General features: G+C 41.4%; 1 long non-coding RNA gene across 1 annotated transcript in view; it reads left to right on the top strand.

The window, feature by feature from the left end:
* Positions 1 to 21,967, top strand: part of LOC308200235 — a 30,074-nt gene that overhangs the window by 7,962 nt on the left and 145 nt on the right. Inside the window, exons 4-9 of the long non-coding RNA XR_013955365.1 lie at positions 554 to 602; positions 707 to 788; positions 5,810 to 5,871; positions 6,856 to 6,941; positions 17,157 to 17,309; positions 19,835 to 19,945. This is a non-coding gene — a long non-coding RNA (uncharacterized lncRNA). The remainder of the gene's footprint in view (positions 1 to 553; positions 603 to 706; positions 789 to 5,809; positions 5,872 to 6,855; positions 6,942 to 17,156; positions 17,310 to 19,834; positions 19,946 to 21,967) is intronic.

The raw sequence follows: 21,967 nt of genomic DNA, 5'->3' as shown, positions 1-21,967 counted from the left end.
TGCAATCTGAAAATAAAAGAATAAAACTCTTTCAGATACAAAAGTTCTTCCAAGTCTAACAAAAATGAGAACCGAAGAGGTTGCTGTCTCATTACTGAGCAGAAATGCAGGCAGCTTCACTTAAAGCTCCCTGGCTGGTGGAAGGATGCCTCAAATCCCTCCTGCACCCAGCTGGTCAGTACACTTGCTGTAAGCATTTGCTACTTAGGTCCATGGACATCAAACATGAATGATTATGTCTCCATCAAACGTGTGTTGGAAAATAAGTGGACTATGTAATCAAATGTAATTACAGGCTATTCCTACTTCGAAAACAGTATTTGGGCTTTGTTGTGATGCTCTTTTCCAATCGAAGCCTGAACTTTGTTTCAGCCACTGTCTGACAGTAGGAGACTATTGTGCTTGAATAACAATGCAGCCAACAGACTGTTTTTTCACAAACCGGTGCATGGATCTCTGTTGTAGCGTCCTCCCTACATTTACTATATTAATGTATTATTATTTATTTGTAACATCATTTGTTCATATATTATTATTATTTATTCTTTTACAGGTGCAGAACAGGACAATTTGAATGGAGATACCTGCTTTTTATACTGGCTGTGAGTTAGTTGACTCCGATAATCTATTTTTCAAGGAAAAACAAACAAAACCCACATGGGTTTCATTCCCTTCTAAAACACTTCTTTGTATAATGATTTCATAGATGAGTATATACCCTAGTGGACCATCTTTCTCCAAAGATGTGGTACCAGGAAGGAAGAATTGCTGATCTACGGTACATTTGAGTGAGTACCCAATATATAAATAATATATAAATAGCTCTTTACTGGGTCACAGTGAGTCTTTTCACAGCCTCCTTAGCAAAATGGTGTTGCATTTGCAATTTGGGGGAGTCAATGATGCTTAGGGTTTGCTTTTCTGATAATATTGTATAACTTTTCTCTCTGCTGTTCCTACCTTCCCTTATTAAATTACATCAATACGTAATACAGTAAATTCCAATAATCATTTGCAGCTGTTTGGGAGTTTTTATCTGCTGTGAATTTGTGCAGCAGTCAAGCACATAGCTTATCATTTATGGTATTCATAGGATATCATTGGCAATAGATGAATGCACAGCAACTCCATGGTTATAGTAATGTGATTTTTTTTGTCAGTTGTCCAAGATACAATACTTGTTCTTTGATTCTATGGCAAAGACTCCAAAGAACAAAATGTTCTTTGGGTTTTGTTCCACATGGTGCTGGAATTCATAAAGTTTGCTTTCAATCAGTTTAGAAAGAGTTATTCCAAAGGTTGCTGAGTTCATATGGAGTTTTTCATTGGTTTCAACAGGTTATGGGTCCTCCTAAATCAAACCACAATGACATATACAACCTTGAAAGGTTTCTGTAAATTATAGCATCACAGGGAGGAAACACTTAACTCTTATTGTAGGGCTTTATATCTGATTTATTTACCTTCTCTGGAGAGTCAGATAAGTAGAATGACTTTCATTTGCTCTCTCAAACAAGAGAGATCCCAAACTTTGAATTGTTTTCCTCTTTGCATACTTCTGATAATCACAGCACATATTTTTAAACCTGTCTAGGATTTAGATCTCTTATCTGATGATAAACATTATCTGTTGTGAAATAAGGATCTTGGACAAATTTTATTCTATTGAAAATTTTGGACTGAGTGAGTCCACTTGTGAGCCACTGCTCTATGTAGCACAGTTTTAACTATCCTTGAGTTGGTCATCCTTTAGTGTTGACACATAATGCTGAAGTTGACCAGTGTCTGAAAACAATGACTTGCTAGTTGTTTTCACTTACACAACATCATAGTTCTAGTGTCCTATCTAGGCTTTGGCATACAATCACAGTTCTGCTTTCTGTATTTGAAGTTTCATCTAAAATATGTTGGTGTCGATGTAGGCACTTCGAGGATCACGATGAATTCAGGTCTTTGAAATGGCTTCCAGGTGCTTCCTTATTATTTTTGTCTTTGTACTGAAATATGGGGGTCCTTGGCTATGGTTATCGGTTCATAGCCATTCTGTAGCCAGGTCAAGCTGCCTGCGTTTCTGAGGTTATATGGAGAAAGTTTGTACAATCATGTCAGAGCATTGGGAGAAGAATAAAGCAGTTTGTATTCCATCATTTGGTTGTGTGGTGGTTATTTGCTGAGTATGTGAGGCAATGTTTCAGAAGAATTAGCAGTGGAAGATGAAATGTGCATGTTCAGAGCATTTCAGAACAAGGATAGCTGATCTTTCGTGACGTTAATGGAAATCCTAATAAATAAATACATTGAGTAATTCTTCAGAAACAGAACATTCATATCCCTGGTTCTGTGTCCCCTTTTCATTATACGAGGCTAAAGGAAAAAAGTATCAAAAATGTGGGGGATAATTTAGTTCCAAATATTTAATGGAATATAAAATCTGTTCCTATAATGTAGTGCTATTTTAGAAAGCTTATTAACATTTTATATAGTGTACAGTGTATGAAAGTAATGGTCCAAATATTTATGTGGCAAGACATCCCTAAAAATGTTCATATCCATTCTGACTGTTTTAATAAGGTACTAAAAAAATACCATAATCCTCTGACACTAATGTTTTTCTTGGTAACAGTCCTCAATTATATCCACGCTACCGTTTACTTTATCATCCTCATTAAATCTAATTTTTTTCATGTTTTAAGGAAGTAATCTTACTGCATTTAAATGGCTACATTAAATCATATATGATTTCTTAGCATCCATTCTCACAATGAGAACTTTAGCAACATAGCAGAAAATGACAAGGACATGCTGCAGACATTACTCTATGTGCTAATACATAGGACAACAGCTATAGTGTGTGTTTGTATATGTATATATGAGCACAAATATGCCTCTGTGAGGCATATTTCTCCAGTGAAATTAGTAAATTCATGATTTTGCCCACTTTGACAATGTGTTGTATTCAGGACATTTTCAGTAGGAGCAGTATCAGATTATAAAAAGCTACATAAAAGGCCTTTTCCATTAGCTTGCCCTGCTGATCACTTCACAGTAAGAAAAGATCATATGATGATTTTAGAAGTCTTTCTTTAAGCATTTCCAACGCTTTGGATGTTGCATTATGATGAACTTCTCCAGGCGGCAATGAGCATTTTTGTTTATTCGTAGCTTGATAAGAATCTTCCAGTATGGGGATTCTGTTTAAAATTCTGACGGTATTAGCTATGAGAAAAGCCTCCTGTTAAACGAGGGAAATAATCTCAGTGTTGCCAATATAAATGTGGAAAGCTAGTTTTCATGGAGATTTGTTGCCTTTGTTTGACGAGAAGTAAATCAATAAATAAATGAAATAAAACCGGTATGACCCTTCCTGATATGTGGCAGGTTCTGACAGTAGCGTAGGTCATGGCAGGTCTTACAAGTACGTTGCCACCTGTTGCAGATAGCTGATTTTATTTTCATTAAGGAATCAGTGAAAACTGAAGTAGCTGAAACTGAAGGCAAAGTGAATTAAACAACCACAATTAAATTAGCTATGAAGGGTACCTCCTTCTTTTGCATTGTCAGAATGTATTGTCTATGAATAAAGCAATTGCAAAGTTATTGATTTGTCTTTGGTATTAACCTCCTTGTAAGCGTAGCGTGGCAGGATTTATCTTAGGCTTAAGTAAAGGAATAGACTGAGGAAAAAAAGAAATAACAGAACAGTTGCTGTCAACCTGCCTGCAGTGGAGAGCATCGGGAGGAGAAGTGTCATTTTTCTAATCTGCAGGAGCAGAAGTAAAGATTGTGCTGTGAGACTGGTGTTATCGGCGGCTGCCTGGCAGGGAATGACAAGGGCTGATCAGCAATGGGCAGGAGAATCCAGAATGATATCGTAGGTGCTGGGTACAGACTTTCTAGCTTGACTTTTCCTCTCCTGGCTATCCACAAAGAGCAGTGAGCTCCTGTGGGGCAGAAGGGAGCAGCCATCTGTCCCACGTGTGTGCTTAAGTGTCGTCAATCCTATCTGTCACCAGCAGGAAATCTGAGGATGGGACTGACAGATGAGCATCAGAGGTGGAAACAGGTTTGTTTCTTTATCTCTCGTGACTCCTATTTGGCTTAAAAAAATCACTGTCAGAAGCAGGATAGCGAAAGGAATTGCCCACATATCCGAAAGGGGCCCACCACCAACCACACTGACGTTTTAACCTCGTGAGGTGGTCAGTGCTCCTGTGGTCTGAGCTGGCATGGGCTAAGAGGGAGGGGTGCTCGTCCCTGCCTGCGTCCCGGAACAGAATTAAGAATGACAGCCAAACACCGGCCTTGTAGCACCAAACTGTGGCTTTTCGTGCTTTCTTTTGCCTAGATTGGTGATTGGTGGCATGCACCAATTAGAAACCAAAAAGCACAAGTCTAGTTCCTAAAAAAAAAAAAAAAATAATAAAAAAATATATATATATTTTGCACATGGATAATCACCTTCATACAGGATTTCTGGATTTACTCTCCTTGGTGTAATTAGTAAGCCTGTATTAAAAAAAATAAAAAGAAAATCAAGGACTGTCTCAGAATTTCTATGCTCATATATAAGCAAGCTGAATTAACTGCAGACAGGAGTTTTAGTGTCTGATTCAAATAACATTTTAAAATTTAATGAGCTTGCACCTGCACCTCTGATGTGCTTAAGCACCTTCACCTTACAAAAATTATTTTTGTCTTCAAAGTGCAGTCAGGTTACCTGAGATGTTCTTCAAGATGGATTTTGCTACAGTGATTCAAGGTGTAGCTGAATACCTTTAGAGTAATAAAACTATGTTCCTGTAAGTTGTCATTTACTTTAAGTTTGCCTATTGGAAAATATTAGAATTTTATAATATTATGGGAAGTGATTTTCTCTTGCTTTTCTGTGGAGTAACACTCAAATGGAGTCTGAAACTCCAGGGATTACATAAAATCTTTTCGCATGTGGCAATATATGATCTCCTCTAGTGAAACGCAGGGAAATTTTAAGTGTTTAAAAGTGAACATCATTTTTAAAACAGTATTTACAAGTTAATTAGGTAATATTACCTTAGCCTTCAAGTTCTAGAATAAGTACTATAGAGCAAAACTGTAGATGCTAAACTAATGCGGACACACATCTCCAGCAAGTGATGTCCAATTCTGATATTTATTCCCTGGCTTCATAAAACTTATTTTTTTTTTTTTCTTTCAGATGCGTGGTGTTTTTATTGGAACTCTTATGGATTCAGCTTCCTAGCACCATAAGGGGGCTTGATTGATTTTTATGCTAATCCTAAATGAAAGACAGCTGTTGTACCCACTGGCTTCAATAAAGCTAATCCAACTCATAAAAGTCTTGTAAATAGCCAGATAATTACGTTGCTGTTCAGAAGGATTTCCTTTTGCAAGGTGCTGGTAGCCCTGCAGTGCTCGCAGCCCGGGGCACTGCTGTGCCAGGCGGCCGTGCCGTGATGTGGCCGGGGTGGGTGCCGGGGAGGTGGGGGGCGACCGGGGGCTGCTGCTGCAAACCCCAACCAAAACCCAGCAAGCAAGCCTGAAAAGGAGGGAGGTATTTTTAGTGGTGCTTGAAATCTGATTTGTTTGTATGAACTTTGTACAGAGCTGTGGTTGTGCTGTTATTGAATACTAGTAGCCTTAGGGGACAGTTTACAGATGGTTATTATGTCTAATAGTCATAAGTCAATCCTAACCACTTTCAGATGATGAATGGCAGCTTTTTTGGCATATCCAGAAAAAAAAAAAACAAAAACACAACACACTATAATGTTCTTCCACTAGCTAATTATCATTATTTGTATCTTTACAGGATATGTGAGTGTATCTGTGCACGCGGTCCTTTTCACTCCATCTAAATAAATATGCATTCATGTGAGTGCATATTAACTGCCAAACACAATATTGAACACAGAATTAGTTTCTTCATTTAATATATGCAACAGAATTAAATTAAACCTCAGCATAAGCAGGGCAGACTTTAGTTATTAATCCTCCCAAGAGCAACTATAATTATTTTTGCCAGCACTAATTTCATTTGCATATGTATTGTTAAATTGCAAATCACAGCGAACCAAGAAGAGTTTTTGTACGCTTAGTTAAATTAAGCAGTGCTGCTTGAGCACATTGACTGCAGCAGCTAAAGTGCTAATTTTAAGGGAAAAAAGCAACGCGCATAAAAAGGCACGTGCACAACTTGTAGCATTTCCTGATCTCTCTGTGGTTTGCAAGAACTTTCCTGGGATTGACTGCTGCCCTCGGCCTGCCAGGAACCACTGGATTTGTTGCGCAGAGCACGAGGCTGCCTGGCTGAGTAGGTGCTGCTGCCCCAACCCAGAAAAACCCATCACAAAGCACTGGTGATTCCCCCCCCCGCTCCTGCTGAAGTTCAGCACTACCAAGGAAAAATTCAGACAAGTTTCTGGAGGGGACTGAACTGCTCAGTTAACATCAGTGTGCACGGACACAGATTTGGGGACTTGTACTGTAGAAGGAGCTCAGGAATATAACCCCCCATGTCACAACTGTGATAGACAAGTTGTTGGAATCAATAAAGAGATGGTGAATTTGAAAGTCTGCAAAGTAAGCGGTTCCGTTTTGTTTAATTGCCATGCTCCAGCTCTGTACCTTCAGATACAACATCTCCAGGAGGCAGGGGTGAACAGCAAGTACGCTTGTTCAGCTGAGCCACGTTTTAAACGCTGTCCAATTATTTACCAGCTTCTGATTTAGTACCTTTTAGCGAAGAAAAGGTGGGAGAAGCTTCAGCGCAGTGTTGCAGGAAAATATTCATGGCTATGTATCAGCAATAAACCAATTACTTTCATGGCATTTCAAAGGTGGCATTTCTTTTATTAGGTGAAGACCAGATGTTGACTGAGCCTGGGACACTGGGTACATTGCTGCACCAGCAGAATAATGCCCTGAGATTTCTTCAAAGCCAGGTAATGCATTTGTTTCTAGATTTAACTTGTAGGCACCAACGTTGGAAGGTCATTGCAACTCATTTTGAGTATGGAAGTGGTGCTTGTGGTTACAAGAGAAAGGACATGGAATGAAGCTAAAGACGTATGGGGCAGAGTGGTGTAGCTTGAAAGCAGAGCTGTTGTAATTTCCAAACAGGCTGTTGTAATTTCCATCTCACAGAGTTTTATTAGAAGAGGAAGCAGCTGAAGGAAGGGCTTTGCAATTTTAATGGAAATTAGTAGTCTTCTTTTTCTGCTAAGGTATAATTATGTTTTTGGTTTATCAAATACTGACCTGACATTCAAGATTTTTTCCTGAGAGCTTTATTTTTACAGCACTGAAAAATTCAATAGACTTGCAATTATTGTTCTTCAGAATACACACTCTGGAAGGTTCAGAGCTGAAATTTATGGTACCGTTTCAATCCTGGTAGTTTTTGATCATAAAAAAACCTAAAATTAATTCACCATAACATTTGTTAGGCATGCTTCGGGCTGTACAGGACTTCAGGTGTGCTGGTTTTATTTTTCATTTGCTCTTCAGTTGCCTCTGGAAAATAAGTTTTATAGGACTTTGCCTTGCATTCTGTCTGTGCTGTGTTCTGAACTTATAAAAGACGCATGACTGTCAGACAATAGATACAAGTAAATATTTCACTCGGACCAGTGGATGGGACACAGGTTTCTATTGAAATTTATTATAAAGCTTCATTCTGCGTCCATTTGCTTTGTTTTGCAAACTATTATTACGGGCTGGGCTGACACAGTGTGTTCCTTTTTTGTTGGCATTAATTGTTGTAAGCCAAAAAAAAAAAAAAAAAGAAAAAGTACTGACATAAGCAAACTCTTCCTTTCTCTCTTGTTTCATGACTTAGATTTGGTTTTAAAATTTTCACTACCAGATGCATGTTTACAGGCTGTCGGATGGTACAAGCCAGGCTTTGGATTTGCCTTATGTTGTGCATATTTTGTTATTTTATGTTGGGATTTGCCTAGAGAATTAATACATGGCAAAGTCTTTGCTGTTGATGCAGACATGTACGAGCACACCTCCCTGGCAGCGAGGTGTTCGTGGGAGAGCTAGAGGAGTGCTTGCCATCTGCAAGCGCATGGCACAGACTCACAAGGACTGTGAGATCTGGGCATTTTTTTCCTCCCTTTTGATGAACCCATGAGACTCATCTAGATGCCTCTTCAATTTTCCTAATGATCCTTCTTTCTGACAATCAGCACTTAGCTCAATAATGACTTAGAGCAGTTAGGAGAATAAAACATTGCCATGTTTGAAATGAAGATATGACTGGGGTTTACCATTGCAATATTACTCACAAAATTTTCTTCAGAGTACCCAAATGCATCCATGTAGCACTGTGACACTGAAAAACCCTAAAAAATTATGAAAACATGTTTTAATAAGGGAGAAGTTGCCAAGAAATAGGGAGCAGAGAGAGAGAGGAAGTAGCAATATCTCAAAGCCACAGCTGGGAATTTCACAAGGCTTTTTTCTTGCTCAACAAGCAGAGTGAAGTAAATTGGTTTTATTAATGGAAATCTGGTTTCTCAATAAGAGGGCTCAGAAGGCAAAGAACAACGAAACAAATGAATGGTCAGCATAACGTAAACTTGTTCCCCTTTACAAATAACAAATGAAGTAATATCTAGTTCTGCTGAGACTAAGTCAAATAGGTTGTGTCCTCAAAGAGCTTGGTTTGTGTAGCCACAAATGATCTGCCTGCTTTGTGTTTGTATCTGAGCTCTTCTTTAGTGATGTCCGGCCTTCTATGTTTAATATTGAACTCTTAATTTCCCAGGTTATTTCTGAGCAAAATGTACCTGTTCTTTTCAGTTACTTGAGTTAGATTTCTTTAAGTTACTGAAAACATTTAACTTATATGTGGTGTTTCTTTCTCTCCCCCAAAGAATCATGTTGCCAGTGAGAAAAGGACACAATTCAGTTTTTAATGCAAAGGGTATAAAGGAAAAAATCCCAGTGCTCCCTTGTCATATTTGCACTTTCTGTAGAGTACTGTATGTCAGATTGACCTTGGGCTAGAATGGGAAATGCAGAGCAGTTATGAACAACGTGGGCATCAATGTAATCTTTCATCAAGAAATAAAGAAGGAAAATAAAGAACTCAGCTTAGTAGGGTTTTATAAATAGATATTGCAGCACTGTCCTCTGTAACTCTACAGATAAAAGCAAGTTAAGAAGGACATCTCATGAAGGGTTTTTACTACCAAGCAGGGAAAAATGTATGAAATTACATTTGTCAAGTGTGACCTGTATGTGTGGGGGGGTTACATATGGCCTCTGTCTTAGGCTGCATGGTCTGAAATTTGCCCTTTGGATAGCATTTTACTCTGGAAATATCTGAAGGAACTTAGTTTTTTCACCTCTCTATGTAAGGACTATGAATATATAAAAAGGAAATGGTCACAAACAAAATGGGGTTCGCTTGAACTTGAATACCAAGTGGTGGTAGAGATGATGCACAACAACCTCTGTGATTCTGTGTTCTTTTTAAGAAGAATCATATTGCAGAAAAATTGCACACGTACAGGAAAGGCTCCCTCATCCAGGGAGGAATCATTTTAAACAAGGGACAGAAGCTGCACCGGAGCTGCTTGATGGCAGGACAGACTTGCTGGGTTGAGCTGCAGCCAGGCACTGGCCTGGCCCCTTCCCAGCAGCACTCATCTTGGTGAGCTTGCAAGGCCCATGAGTGTGCAAAACCCATGGGAGCACGGCACTGTATTCAGGTATTTTTTCCCAGCCTCCAGCTGTGAACGGCCTGGTTCTGAATTTACGTGGACCAAGGGATTCGTGCTGCTTCTTGGCTTCTGGGAGTGATTTCCTCCGGCTCTGTCAGCAGCCGAGCTGCAGCCTGCTCGGGAGGACGAGGGCAAAGGATGGCCATTAAAAGTGTATTGGATTGCAAGAAGGCTTGAGACTTGTCACGGGGACACGGAGGTTTATGAAAAACTGCAGCTATGAGCAGAATCTCCTTTGGCTCCATTGCTCCTGTGGTGCTGGGTGATGATGGTATCTATCAAGCCTTTAAGGGATTAAGGACAGGAATGGGCAATAGCTGTCCTAGCGCTGCTTCCAGACTTCTCAAATTAGCTGTACTGTGCACATCACAACTTTTGTTATTTTTTTGTGGATAAGTATGACAGTGTGTTCACCTCCTCTAGCATGTGTAAGAATGGAAACAAATGGATTGGGAATTGGGTCAGGTACAACAGGGCAATGTTGACTTTTCTGACTATATTTTTTCCTTTCTGTGACAAGAAGAAAGAAAATAAAGACTTAACAGATGCCTGGAAGATGGCTTTGACCTAGATATTCTAAACTAATATAAAATAGCTACAAAATAACTGGGATATTTTATACATAAGCTTCCAAAATTATGGCAATGCAGAAGTCTGTCCTAATTGGGAACCCTGGTGGTAATAGATGAAGCGTGTAGTAAGAATCAACCTTGGGTAGTACAAAGGGAAACCCCACCCAAATACAGTGGGGCAGAGAGACTTGTCAAATTCAGCATTGCTGAGCTGAATTCAGTTGTGTTTCCTCTCTGAAAATGCTGGGTTTTACTTGGACTATCTTAGTCCATCTCCACAGTGGGAGAACGATATGCAAAGGAGTATCCCTTGGGAAGGTCCCTTGTCAGTACTGGAGATCTTCATCTCCCTGCCTTGAAACGAAGAGAAGAAAGCTGGTGGATCTCTTAAAGCTGGTGGACCTTTGGGTCCACGGGGAGCCCTGAAGATGGGGGCCACTCTCCTGCAGGACCTCCAGCATTCCTAGTCCAGTTCCCAGTACACCCAGGAGTTTCTCCAGTGGCCGATTTCCTTTAGTCATTGTTCCCTCTTTCTGTTGGTCTCTGGCTCTTTTTTGCAGCCATTCAGTTCAAGCAGCCACCAATTCCTGCTTGCTGCCTGCAGAGTCAGCAGATAGCCAAAGCTCAGCTCGGGCACAAGGGCAGCACTGGGGAGGGTAAGTGCGATCCCAGTACAGGTCGGAAGTTATTGCTGAGTAACCTGATGTACTGCTTCACAGTAGGGTTTGCAGTAGCGTTTGAAGTAGTAATCACAGGTATTTGTTCCAGTGTCAGCATGATGGGGAACTTTTGAGTGCATTGTTTTACCTCTGGCAAGGAAAATATGAATATAATTTTTCAGTTGGTATTTTCTGCATGAACCGTGCTACACAAATTCTCTTGTGTACCCTGCGATGACAGCAACACTGGTGGTCTCTCCAGTGTGTGTTTAAAATTCAGTTCTTCTTAGAGTCTCATACATGAAGTATTGCAGTCACGTAGGTTTTAAACCTGTTTCTTCTGGCTATTAACTACACTGCAATTAACATGATGGCGTAAGAATCCATTAGCAGAAATGTTTGTACTTGTGTCGGTTCAGTTCTACCATGCTGCATCAAAGTGTGCGTCGTGAGGTGACTTTGGATTTGCTTGCACTAATGCTGCACTGGGGAGCACGAGGAGACCAGCAGTGAGCATCCTGCGCAGTGCCGAGCAGGTGCCTCAGGGGCTGCCCGTGGCCACGGGCCGGGCTAATCACACCACATGCTCCCCCTGGAAAAGGCAGGTGGTATCCAAGCCTCCGCTTTGCCAGGTGCTCTCTTTGGGAACAGCCCTGAAGGCAAAACCTGCATCTGCTGGGCCGGTCTCCAGCAGCACCTGCTATCCTTCCCAGCGCCAGCTCACTTCTCCGGGGCCGCCACGTCTCGCTGCCGGCTCGGCAGTCTGCTCCAGCTTGCTTTCTCCTCTAGAACTTTCCTTCCAGTTCCCAAAATTTCACAAAAGAAATCGGCACAGAATAATTAAAAATTTTAAAAGTTCAGGTGATGGCGAGTGCTCCCCTCCTACACCCTCAACCCAGCGCCAGTTGCTGCTGGAGTTTAATGGGTCTCTTGTTGCTCCGTGGGAACCACGATGTGCTGCAGGAATGAGCTGTTATTCTGTGTTCCCTACACCAGGAATCTGCAGCATTTAGATGTACAGCTCTTCTGTCAGTTTCATCAATTCCTTTGGAACTGAGCTTGCTTATGCACGAGTCAGCTGATGCCCAAATAAAAGGGGCCCAGGACAGGGGCCTGGCACTTTGGGCTGAAAGGATTGGCTTTTTGTTCAGGAGCTAAAGCATGGACTGCTTGTTGCAGAGAGCTCAACTGCACGACTAGAGGCTGGTTGTACCCCATGTCAGGTACTTTCCATGTTATTTCTAGGTGCAGGAATAATACTTGCTAATATTTTGCTGTTATATAATCAGATACTGATTAAACTGCATCCAATTTTGAACATGTTCCTTTATTTCCTTCCCCTGTCCAAGCCAACATGTAATCCTTAACTTCCCCTCCTCTCCCAAAGTTGTTCCCTCCAGAAACCATCCGCAGACACCTTCCTTCAGTTGTCTCAGTGGCCTCGGTCCCTCCAGACAAGGGCTGGCACGTCTCCCTGTGCCCAAAGGCCCACGTGCACCATTAAAGCTCTGGCTTTTTCCCTGATTTTGCACCTGCAGCTTGGTGCCATGTGCAATTATAGCCTTTTGGGGAAATGTTTAAAAAATTGCCTTCCTTAAGTCATCAGAGCAAAGCACAGGCATCCAACAGATTATTCTTGTTGCTCCTACAGCTAATGTTATTCATTCTTTTATTTTCTTAGTCTTTATACCCATCATCACACGCTCTTCACAAGAGCACAGCTGCTGTATAGGGTACTTGTATCCCATTCAAGCCCACAGCCTGACCTTTTTTCTTTGGAAATGCTGGGGATGGATTTTGTAACCCTTTTCACTTTTGCATGGAATAATAATTATTCACCTTTGATTTCTGAGGCAGGAATTTTTATAAGACTGAAGATCTTTTCAGTCTCATTGAAGAAAATACAGGTTGGCAATGAGATGTCCCAATCTGTAGTACACCAGCTGAGTGAATTGCATAGTTTGTGTTGCAAATGCTGTGAATATAATCCTTTTTTTTTTTCTGTATTTCCAATCAGGAAGATGAGTGTTAAGTGTATGTGTTCTTTTTTGTTGTTGTGGTTGAATACTAGATTATGAGGTAGATGTATTTTATATGTATAGATACATAAACTTACATTATCTGGTGTCTTTGAATATATGCTCAATAAGCTGGAGGATTTGTGCATTCATTTATTTTGAAGTTTTGGTGAATAATACAAATTCCATTGGAAAAAATGGATGTACATGCAGTTGCATTTCCAATGTGTGGGAGGATTACACCCCTCCTAAGTGAAGAAGGACCAGCTCCTGAGGAGGTCATTTTGGCATACATCTAAGTTCATAGTCTTCTCTGGAACTGATGCACACATTTATAGTTAAGAATATTTCTAAGCACATCTTCAAGTGTTTGAAGATTAGCACTTGTAAAGGGGATAAATACTGGCACTTGGTTTTGGAGTGTAGGTTGGATATCAAAGGGTCACACTGATTGAAACCACTGAGGTACAAACCTGTAACTGCTCTGTGGACAGTGGAAAGCCCCAGTAGCCTGTTTGAAGAGGTTCCAGTAATAACTTTATCCAGTCAATTTGCTCAAAGCAAAAGGTTTAAAGTCTAGAGAACCCCTGTTATTTAATTAAATACCCCCCTTCTATATTTCTACGCATGAAGTGGATTTAAAAGTAAAATTAAAATAACTTTAATCTTGTCCCACAGCTCTAAATGGTTTCTAGAGCTTCTGTCTTTGAAGTATTGTGACACTGGGGAACTAATTAAAACATAATTAACTGATCTGTTTGAATGGCTCAAACACGGGCTTGGTGTGGGACTTGAAGAAGTTTAGATGAGAGCAGCTGGTGATCTTAGGGAAAAGGGGAGAGGAAAGTTGGGCAAAGAAAATAACCCCACAACATGGTGCAGAGCACAGCTCTCCCTCCTTTTCTCCCATTTTTAAGGTAGCATTTTGCATAATTAAGGAGTAAACCCTTATCTAAGTTGATTTCAGGCCCCGTGCAGGCTCTGTGTGACCAGAAACCATCAGATAACCATCAGATAACCAGAAACCATCAGTGGGGTCAAATGGGAATGTGGGATCCTGTCTGCACAAAGGGACTGGGCTGCCACTGTTGTATTGCCCTGCTTAGCTTCTTAGACGTCTGATTTCTGAGGAGTCTAGGCACCTCAAGAAGCCTGTGGAAAACCAAACTCCTCCTGAATTCAAAGGAAATGACTGTGCATTGAGGTCTCAGGCATTTCAGGTGCTAAGTGCTTATAATTACGGACTGTTGGCACTTCGATAGATTTACCTTGTGTTCATCTGCCCCACGTTGCCAGCTGCTCCCGAGCAAACATCCAATAATCCTAATTGTCTTGTCGGTGTGGTAAACGGCTGACTAATGCTGATGTGCAGTTGCACGTTTAATTCCCCAAAGCCATTTACCCAGTGGAGAATTCTGCTCTCGAGAAGTCTCAGGGCTCTCTTTTATTTTTATTTTTTTTATTTCCTTTCTTGTTTTCATGCAATAATTGGTTCACAGATAAGTCAATATATCCTGGACTGATTATCTCTACAAAAAGCACGTTTGATAAGCAGCCACACTGAGCCATCACATTGCCCACAGTAAAATTGCAGCAAACTTTCCCTGACAGACGAGCCAGGCGTTCGAAATACAAAAAAAAATACAAAAGCTGGTGCCGCATTGAGGGTGGCTGGGAACGAGGGTGTTGTGTGATGCAGCACGCCAGGAGAGGAGCGAGGTGTGCAGGGGGGGTTCCCCAAAAAGCCAGGCGCTGTGTGCTGCCCGGCATCAGGCACTGCATCCCCAGCACGGAGCCAGCATCTCTGCGCATCCCCTGCTGGGCTGTGCCAGCTGACGGACCAACAGGAACAGCAGAGAGAAGGGAAAAACCTTCCCAATGCAGGGAATGACTGAGTCATTTCTAAAGAGGCTGAGAATGAGCTCAGACGAATTGAATGCTTTCAGATTGTATTCTCCAATGACAGATGTATTTGTGTATGTTTAAATTTGGACTTTATGTAAAAGTTATATAAGCATTTCTAATTTTTGAAAGCATCAGTTACTGAAGCAAAAATAGATCCAGAACTTTTGTGCCATTTTAATTAACGTTCCTCTAAAAAGTGCAAAAACCCATGAAGCATCTTTAATTAACACTATAATACCACTTTTACTTTCTTAAATAAGGAACTAAATGACAGAGAGAATGTGTCTTTTGTTGGCAGGCCAGCGTAACCCAACAGGGAATTGAATTTAGCTGACATATAGATTACACCTACACCAAGCTCTCCCCTTGTACAGCATTTTTTCTCCATCTGCTTCTGAGGGAGGGAAAGGTAGAGTGGGTGCTGGTTCGCTTTGTTGCTCTTCAGCTCAAGCGAGAGCAGAGTCTGGTTCCTCCAGGTTGAATACTCATCAATCACAGCAGACAAAAATCATTTTAACATTTAAAATTTAATGTAGGGTTAGAGACAGAATGTCAGCTATCTGCTGCTGTAGGCATGGGAGCATGATCCGGACAGGAATTTTGGCATTCCCCGGTGGAAGCCCTTTGCTGGATGTCCATATTGGGTTGCATATGTGTGGCATCCCGGCTACATATGAGCACGCAGGCGTCCATCTGCCTGCATGGCATGCTGCCTGGTCAGCATAAACTGTTTGCGGTTTTGGTCCTGAATATTGGGATTTGTAAGCCTCATTTGCTCTCTGAATTGGATTGCCTCGTCTGAAGCGTTTTTTGGTCTGATTTCCGTAGCACTGAGGTTCCTGGGGCTTGCAAAGCAGCCTCCTCCGTAAGGCCGGCTGCGTCTCATAGTGCTGGCTGCCACGCTCAGTGCCCGTGCCCCCAGGCAGAGCTGGGCTGTGGGCATGGGGAGAGGAGGGAGCGGGTTGTGCTCTGTGCGCTGCGCTGCTCCTCCACTGGCCACCCGCCGCTTCTGCTTGTGTGGCAGAAGGAAAGTGCACCCTTTTTTGTGTGGCAGCAGTGAAACACAAAACCAAACCTTTCAATCTCTAAGCTGAGGAAACAAGATCTGAAAACCCCCAGAATGCTACGTAGGCTTTCAAAATCCAGGGTACCATTTTTAGATCTTTCTGATTATTGCTGTGCTTTAGGATGTTATCTTTTCACAAGTTAAAATTGGTGATGAGTAGATCAAGGGATTTCCTCCCACCTGTTGAGCTGTTAGAAACAGCAGATGTTAGGTAATTCTGGGAATATAATTCTAGATTGGAATTTAGAATTTTTCATTTTTTTGCATAATTTAGGTTTTTGAGAAATGAAATAGATGTGATTCCTAATGATCCCTGTGCTTATACAGAAAAAAGAATGCTATTTAGAAAGCAGGTGCCCCAAGACTACATTATCTAAATTGTAAACATAAAATAATTTCTCTGATGACAATGGAGTACTGTACAGTAATTGCCATGGCCCAAGAGAAAATATTACTGCTAAGTCCCAAGCTGTAGAACAGTCCCAAGCATTTTTTATACCATGGAAACTCTTACACTTCATTCAGGAACAGATAGGAGGAATACCCCAAGGTAGTCTACTTGCATATCCCAGAAAACAGTTTTTTTTTTTGGTGTATGCAAATTACATTTTTATTACAGCAAAGAGAAACGTGTAATTTTTTTTTTCTTCTTTTAGTTCACTGGAAAAACAGTTGATATAATTGGACAACTGATGTAATTGCTTATGCAAGTGGAGTAATTGCACATGCAAATAAGGGATTATTCTCACAGTTATAAAACTTCTGTGAGCAGTTACAGTGCATTCCTATGTTGTTTAGACACATAATTGTATGTGTATTTCGCACCTAGGAGTTTTATGCAGCATCCTACCTGGTTATTTATTTTGTAACAACACTGTTACCTAAATACGAAGTATTCTTTACAAGATAAGCAATAAAAATAACGAGTTCACTATAATATTCAGGGCTGTGAATACATTATTTCTAAACTGTGGTGCATTTTACTTTATGGGGAGTGAAATAAACACTTACTAAAGATGAAACCTCATTTAAGCTCTAGTCATTTCACAGCAATCAACAATGTACAGAATATTTTGCCTGTTCCTGAGGCTGTGCAAGAGGAACACGACAAGCAATTGCTCAGTGCATTTTTTATACCCGTTATTGCTAATGATAAAAATTTTAGTTGTAATGACTTTCTTCCCACTCTTTATTTTTTCCAGCTTTCTTGGAGTCAAGAAGAATGGTCTATGACCAGGTAAAATCCTCATTCATGTGTATGATGTAACAAGCGCCACGATATTTTGCAGCCAAAAGAATTCCATGGTTCTGTCTGCAAGCTGCTGGACTTTCAGGATGGAGCTGTGTACACTCAGGTGAGTTTTGGTGGTTAAGTAATTCCTCTTTTAGTTGTTGGCTCTCCCTTTCCTTCTCCCGATGACTTGTAGAGGGCACTGGCTGTGCGTTTTGATGGTGCCAGGATTTTGAGGGAACTGGTAGACCCAGACCAAGGAAAATGAGACAAGTACATTGAATTTATTACTTCTGTTGGCTTCTGCCACCGTAAAGCTGGAATGTTCAGAAGCTCCATATTGGTTAATAAAGGAAGCTCTATGACTCTCTGAAGCAAATAAAATCTCGGATCAGAATATGATTGTTAGTCATATCCAGTGGCACTATGGAAATAAAGTACAAGTGCTGGCCTCTAAGCCCCAGCTGTAAATCCAGCGTTGGGGCCACTTACCACCCTGGGGACTAAATCTGGCTATTCATATCATGATCGCAATCTTAGGAGTTTCTGTTCAAGAACTCTAGTTTTATTGAATGAAATGTTAAAAAACCCAATACCCTCATGCCAACACTGTCACTTCCCTTGACTATAAACAGCAAAGGGTAGAAATACCAATTTCCTTACATATGGAGGCACTGGAGGGTATAAAAGTCAAGTCCTTCTAAAAGGCTTGTTAGGATAAAAGAATTTAAAGTATCCTCCGGCCCAGAGGAAGACTAACATAAAATCCATAGGCCAGATTTGCAGCAGTTTGGATCGATATAGATCCATTGAAGTATACAGGATGTACTTACTTATATATATCAAGTAAACATCTGGTCCTATATGTATTTAAAATACTTAAGCTGGAGAAATTTCTAATAAGATTAAAAATATCTTATTTCCAACAGCATTCTGAGCAAACAAAAGAGCCACAAAAAATACTTTCCCATTCTTGTATTTATGGGATCAGACATTCACCTTTCAGAGTAAACCATATTTTTATTCTGTATCTTGAGTAGCTCTGTGACTGATCCAGGGAAGATGTAAACCTACTTTTTTCTCAGCTATGAAGCCAATCCCTATAGTTCCCCATGCTCCTGGTTCAAATTCCATCTTCCTAACTATCTGAAAATTCTTGTTACTCTCTTGGAACAACAGTAAAAAAGGAAATTTTGTTCTCAAAGGCTCTGCTTCCTCATAAATTCCTTTGTACCTAGGGTAGTGTCTGTATTAAAAAAACTGTATGGGTTTTTGCTCTGAAAACATATTAGTGTCAAGACACTGCCAGTAACTGGATTATTTGGACTTTTGTCTTGATGCAGTCTGGCAATTCCTGTTTCGAACGATGTTCTGCAAACAGCAGAGATGCAGAGACACTGGTATTTGTTCAGCACAGACATACATCTGTATGCTCTGAAGGGCAAATAAGCCTGGTACTGAACAGTTTCAGGTGGACATCCCTAATCTGGGGCTTCAGGAATGCTCTGCAGATATCTGGATGGAGGACAAGTTGTGCACTTCCACTTCCCACTTGGAAGAGCGCATCTCGTTTCTGCTGGCAATCTGCGGGGCACGCTGAGCCCGAGTGCTTGGCCTTGCTCTAAACAGAGTGCCATTCCAGGGCCGCTTTGGGCACACTTCTGAGCTCTCTAGCTTCATACTAGGCACAACACCCAGTCTCTAGATCGTTGCAGCCTCATTGACTCGTCTTGACCTCAGCTGGCAGGGGTGGACCACCAGGTGGTCAGGAGGCCCCAGCACCAGCTGGAGGCCATCGCTGCCCACGGCAGAGCAGGCCCGGGCGCACGCTGCCCGCCTCCCTCCTCACAGCACGCCCGGCTGCCGAGCCAGCTCTGTGTGGCAGAAAGCTTTGGTTTCACATCACATCTGTCTTCTAATTGCCCTTTCTGCATTTCAAAATCATGGAAATGCAGGTGTTGCTATCTTGGAGCCATGTAAATGGTAAAACAAATGCTCGCAAGTTCTTCAGCGGGTCAGCACCAAGTTACTGTCCAGCGACGGCCCGTGTGGGGCACAAGGAACGTGCGCGGTGCTGGGTGAGCTGGAGAGCCAGGACATCGCTCCGACAGTCCGCACACAGCACGTTGTCTGTCAGTTTTAGTCCTTTGAAGTTGTGTCTGCAAGAGGAATGAATCTGAAGAGCAGTATTGCTTGGAAGTTCTTTGTTTAACCTGTGTGTGCAGGTGCTGCGGTATTTTGTTGAACAAACACTGAGATTAGACTGGGACTTGCTCTTCAGATAACATTTGTCACTTGATAGGATAAGCCTCTGGCTTGATTGGTTACACAGAGATATGAAGAGTTACTTTTATTTATCAAATTCATGTACAATATTAGGGTTAGTTCCTCAGCTGATGTAATTTGATGTGACCACATGATTATCACTGGAGCTGCTCCAGCGTATAATAGGGTCTTGTGGAGAAATGCTGATGCAAGGAAAGGCTTCACGCCTCCCTCGCTTCACCTCTCTCACTGATGTAGCTCACCTCGTTCTCTGTAGCTGAGTAGTGAATTCCAGTAGAAATAAATGATAAAAAAAAGTCTTACTTTGGTTTGCATTTTTACCCAAAGGGCAGGGATAACATGCAGGCGTGCATTCTCTTGCAGCAATGCATTGAGCAGTGCTAGGCTGCTCTTCCTGTTACCATGGGCATCACTGGCTTCCCTATGGATACTCATAAAATAATTCCTACTAATTGGAACATCCCTGTTAAAAAGGTGAGTGAGAAAAACAAATCTTCACTGTGAAAAGATGTTGATGAACATTATGTATGTTTAAGTTTTTAATGTGGCAAGATGAGAAAGTAATTCAGTGACACAAATCCTTGAAAGTATGGAGAAGGAAAGTTGGAAGGTTTAGCCAAAGTGAAGCAGAATTCAAATTATACAGTTCAAAATACCAGAACTCACTAGAACTCAAATGAAAAAAATACACATTTTTGCAGTAAATACAGATTTTAAAAAAAGAATTATAGCCCTAAGTCCTTCATAGCACAGAACAATTTCTGTGTTATTATTCCTTGTGTAGTACCACAACTCCTTCACTGCTATGCTGTGCTGTCCCCTTTCAGACATGAAGATGAAGTTACAGTAAGATTCATTTGCAAGAAAAACCCCAAACCAAATGATTCTTGCATTAAAACCAATCCCCCATATGGTGGCAGCCTTTTGAAAGATATGAGGAAAAAACAAAAACCAAAAAAAGTCCATTTAAGGTTTGTTTTAACACAGATGAAAGCATACGTAATTTGAAATGGCTCCTCTCAGTTTTGGATCTGTAATTCACTTTCACAGGAATCTGTAAGAGATTGTTTCTTAACGCTTACAAGATTATTTCAAGCCTAGATCTTATTTCAACAGATGATTATTTTTAGTTATTCTCAAGTGCTTAAAATAGGCACAATGCTGGATCAATAATGTTGGCCCCAGTTCAATTACCAGCATTGCTGCTGGTGCCTTGGGCAAGGCTGTATGGAGACTGTTCGAGGAGTTCGTTCCTCCTCCACCAGACATCTCTGCTTATATTCAGCACGCTCTAAAACACGGCACTCAGCAGAGCCCTTCTGGTTTCCAGAAGCTTTCCAAGAGCAATAAGCACTGTGCTCTTTCGCCTGGTGCTGGAGAGGCTAAATGTATCAGTGCTGTGAGAGGAGCAGGGAAAATCTATTTGCCAAAGATTTAAAACCTGTAAATCAGGGCTGTGAACTCTAAAGCATGCCTGGGAAAATCAGGCTAATTCCTTTAACTACCCATTAGACTGACTTTGCTCATTCCCCCTTAAAGTATCTGATTGCTGAAGGAAAGTTGTTTTCTGGGGGAGCTTTGACATCGCCAGGTCTTTTGGCTGCTTCCAGATGGTTAGCTGGGAAATGTCACTAGGATCCAGAAAAGGGTTCAGCTCTCCTTGGGGTGACTCAGTGCAAGGAAGAAGTTTTTTCTTTTCCCTTTGTTTAGGGACGGATGCTCACCAGGCCTTGGCCAGGTGTGCAGTGATGTTGGAAGGCAGGAGGGGACCTGGCCCCCAGCAGCCCGGCACCATTTGCGTGTTGCAGGAAAGCACAGACTTTCTGCATTGTGGCATCTGGGTGAAAAAGTAGGTTTTTGAAAGCAGATTTAGAAGTGCAGTGGTTAGATACTCTTTTGTCTTTCTTATTGCTCACAGTAGGACAGCTGCGCTGCCCTGAAATGACCCTGTTCTGCAATATTTTGTCCCCAGGTGGTAGTAGAAAAGGGGAGGGGGGTGGGAGAGAGAGAGAGAGAGAGAGAAATGTAGCCAGTGGTAAATGCATTTTAGAAGTACTGATGGTATCCGTGGTATCAGATCCCATTTTCAAGGCCTCTTGTCCTGCGGTTTAAAGACAGCCTTGCACCCCATTTTCTGCTGGAGGCAGCATCTGTGGCTTCCCACTCAGTGGGATCCCAGCTCTGTCCCACATTACTTTGGACGCTCAGCCCTGTTTCTGTGGAGAACAAAGCACCCTCCCTTTCCCTGGCAAGGGACATGTTTATTTTTTCATTTTTTTTTTTTTTTGGTGAGCTCTCCATGCTTTGCTCATGCAAATGAAATCACTCTATTCTGACTAACATCTCCGTGAGTTACAGCCTGCTTATTGTTTTAGAAATAAAGATATTAGCATGCAAATGACTCTGGAAGGTGTTTCTTCTCATTAGAGAATGGAGATCGTTTGATAAAGGATGCAGTGTGCTTCATCTGTAAAAAGGCTCAGCAAATTTGTCTTG

The sequence above is a fragment of the Anser brachyrhynchus genome (assembly GCF_964034855.1).
Source record: "Anser brachyrhynchus genome assembly, chromosome: 10".
Taxonomy (NCBI): Eukaryota; Metazoa; Chordata; class Aves; order Anseriformes; family Anatidae; genus Anser; species Anser brachyrhynchus.
The sequence above is the reverse complement of the archived record's forward strand: the minus strand, read 5'-3'. Positions and strand labels throughout refer to the sequence as shown.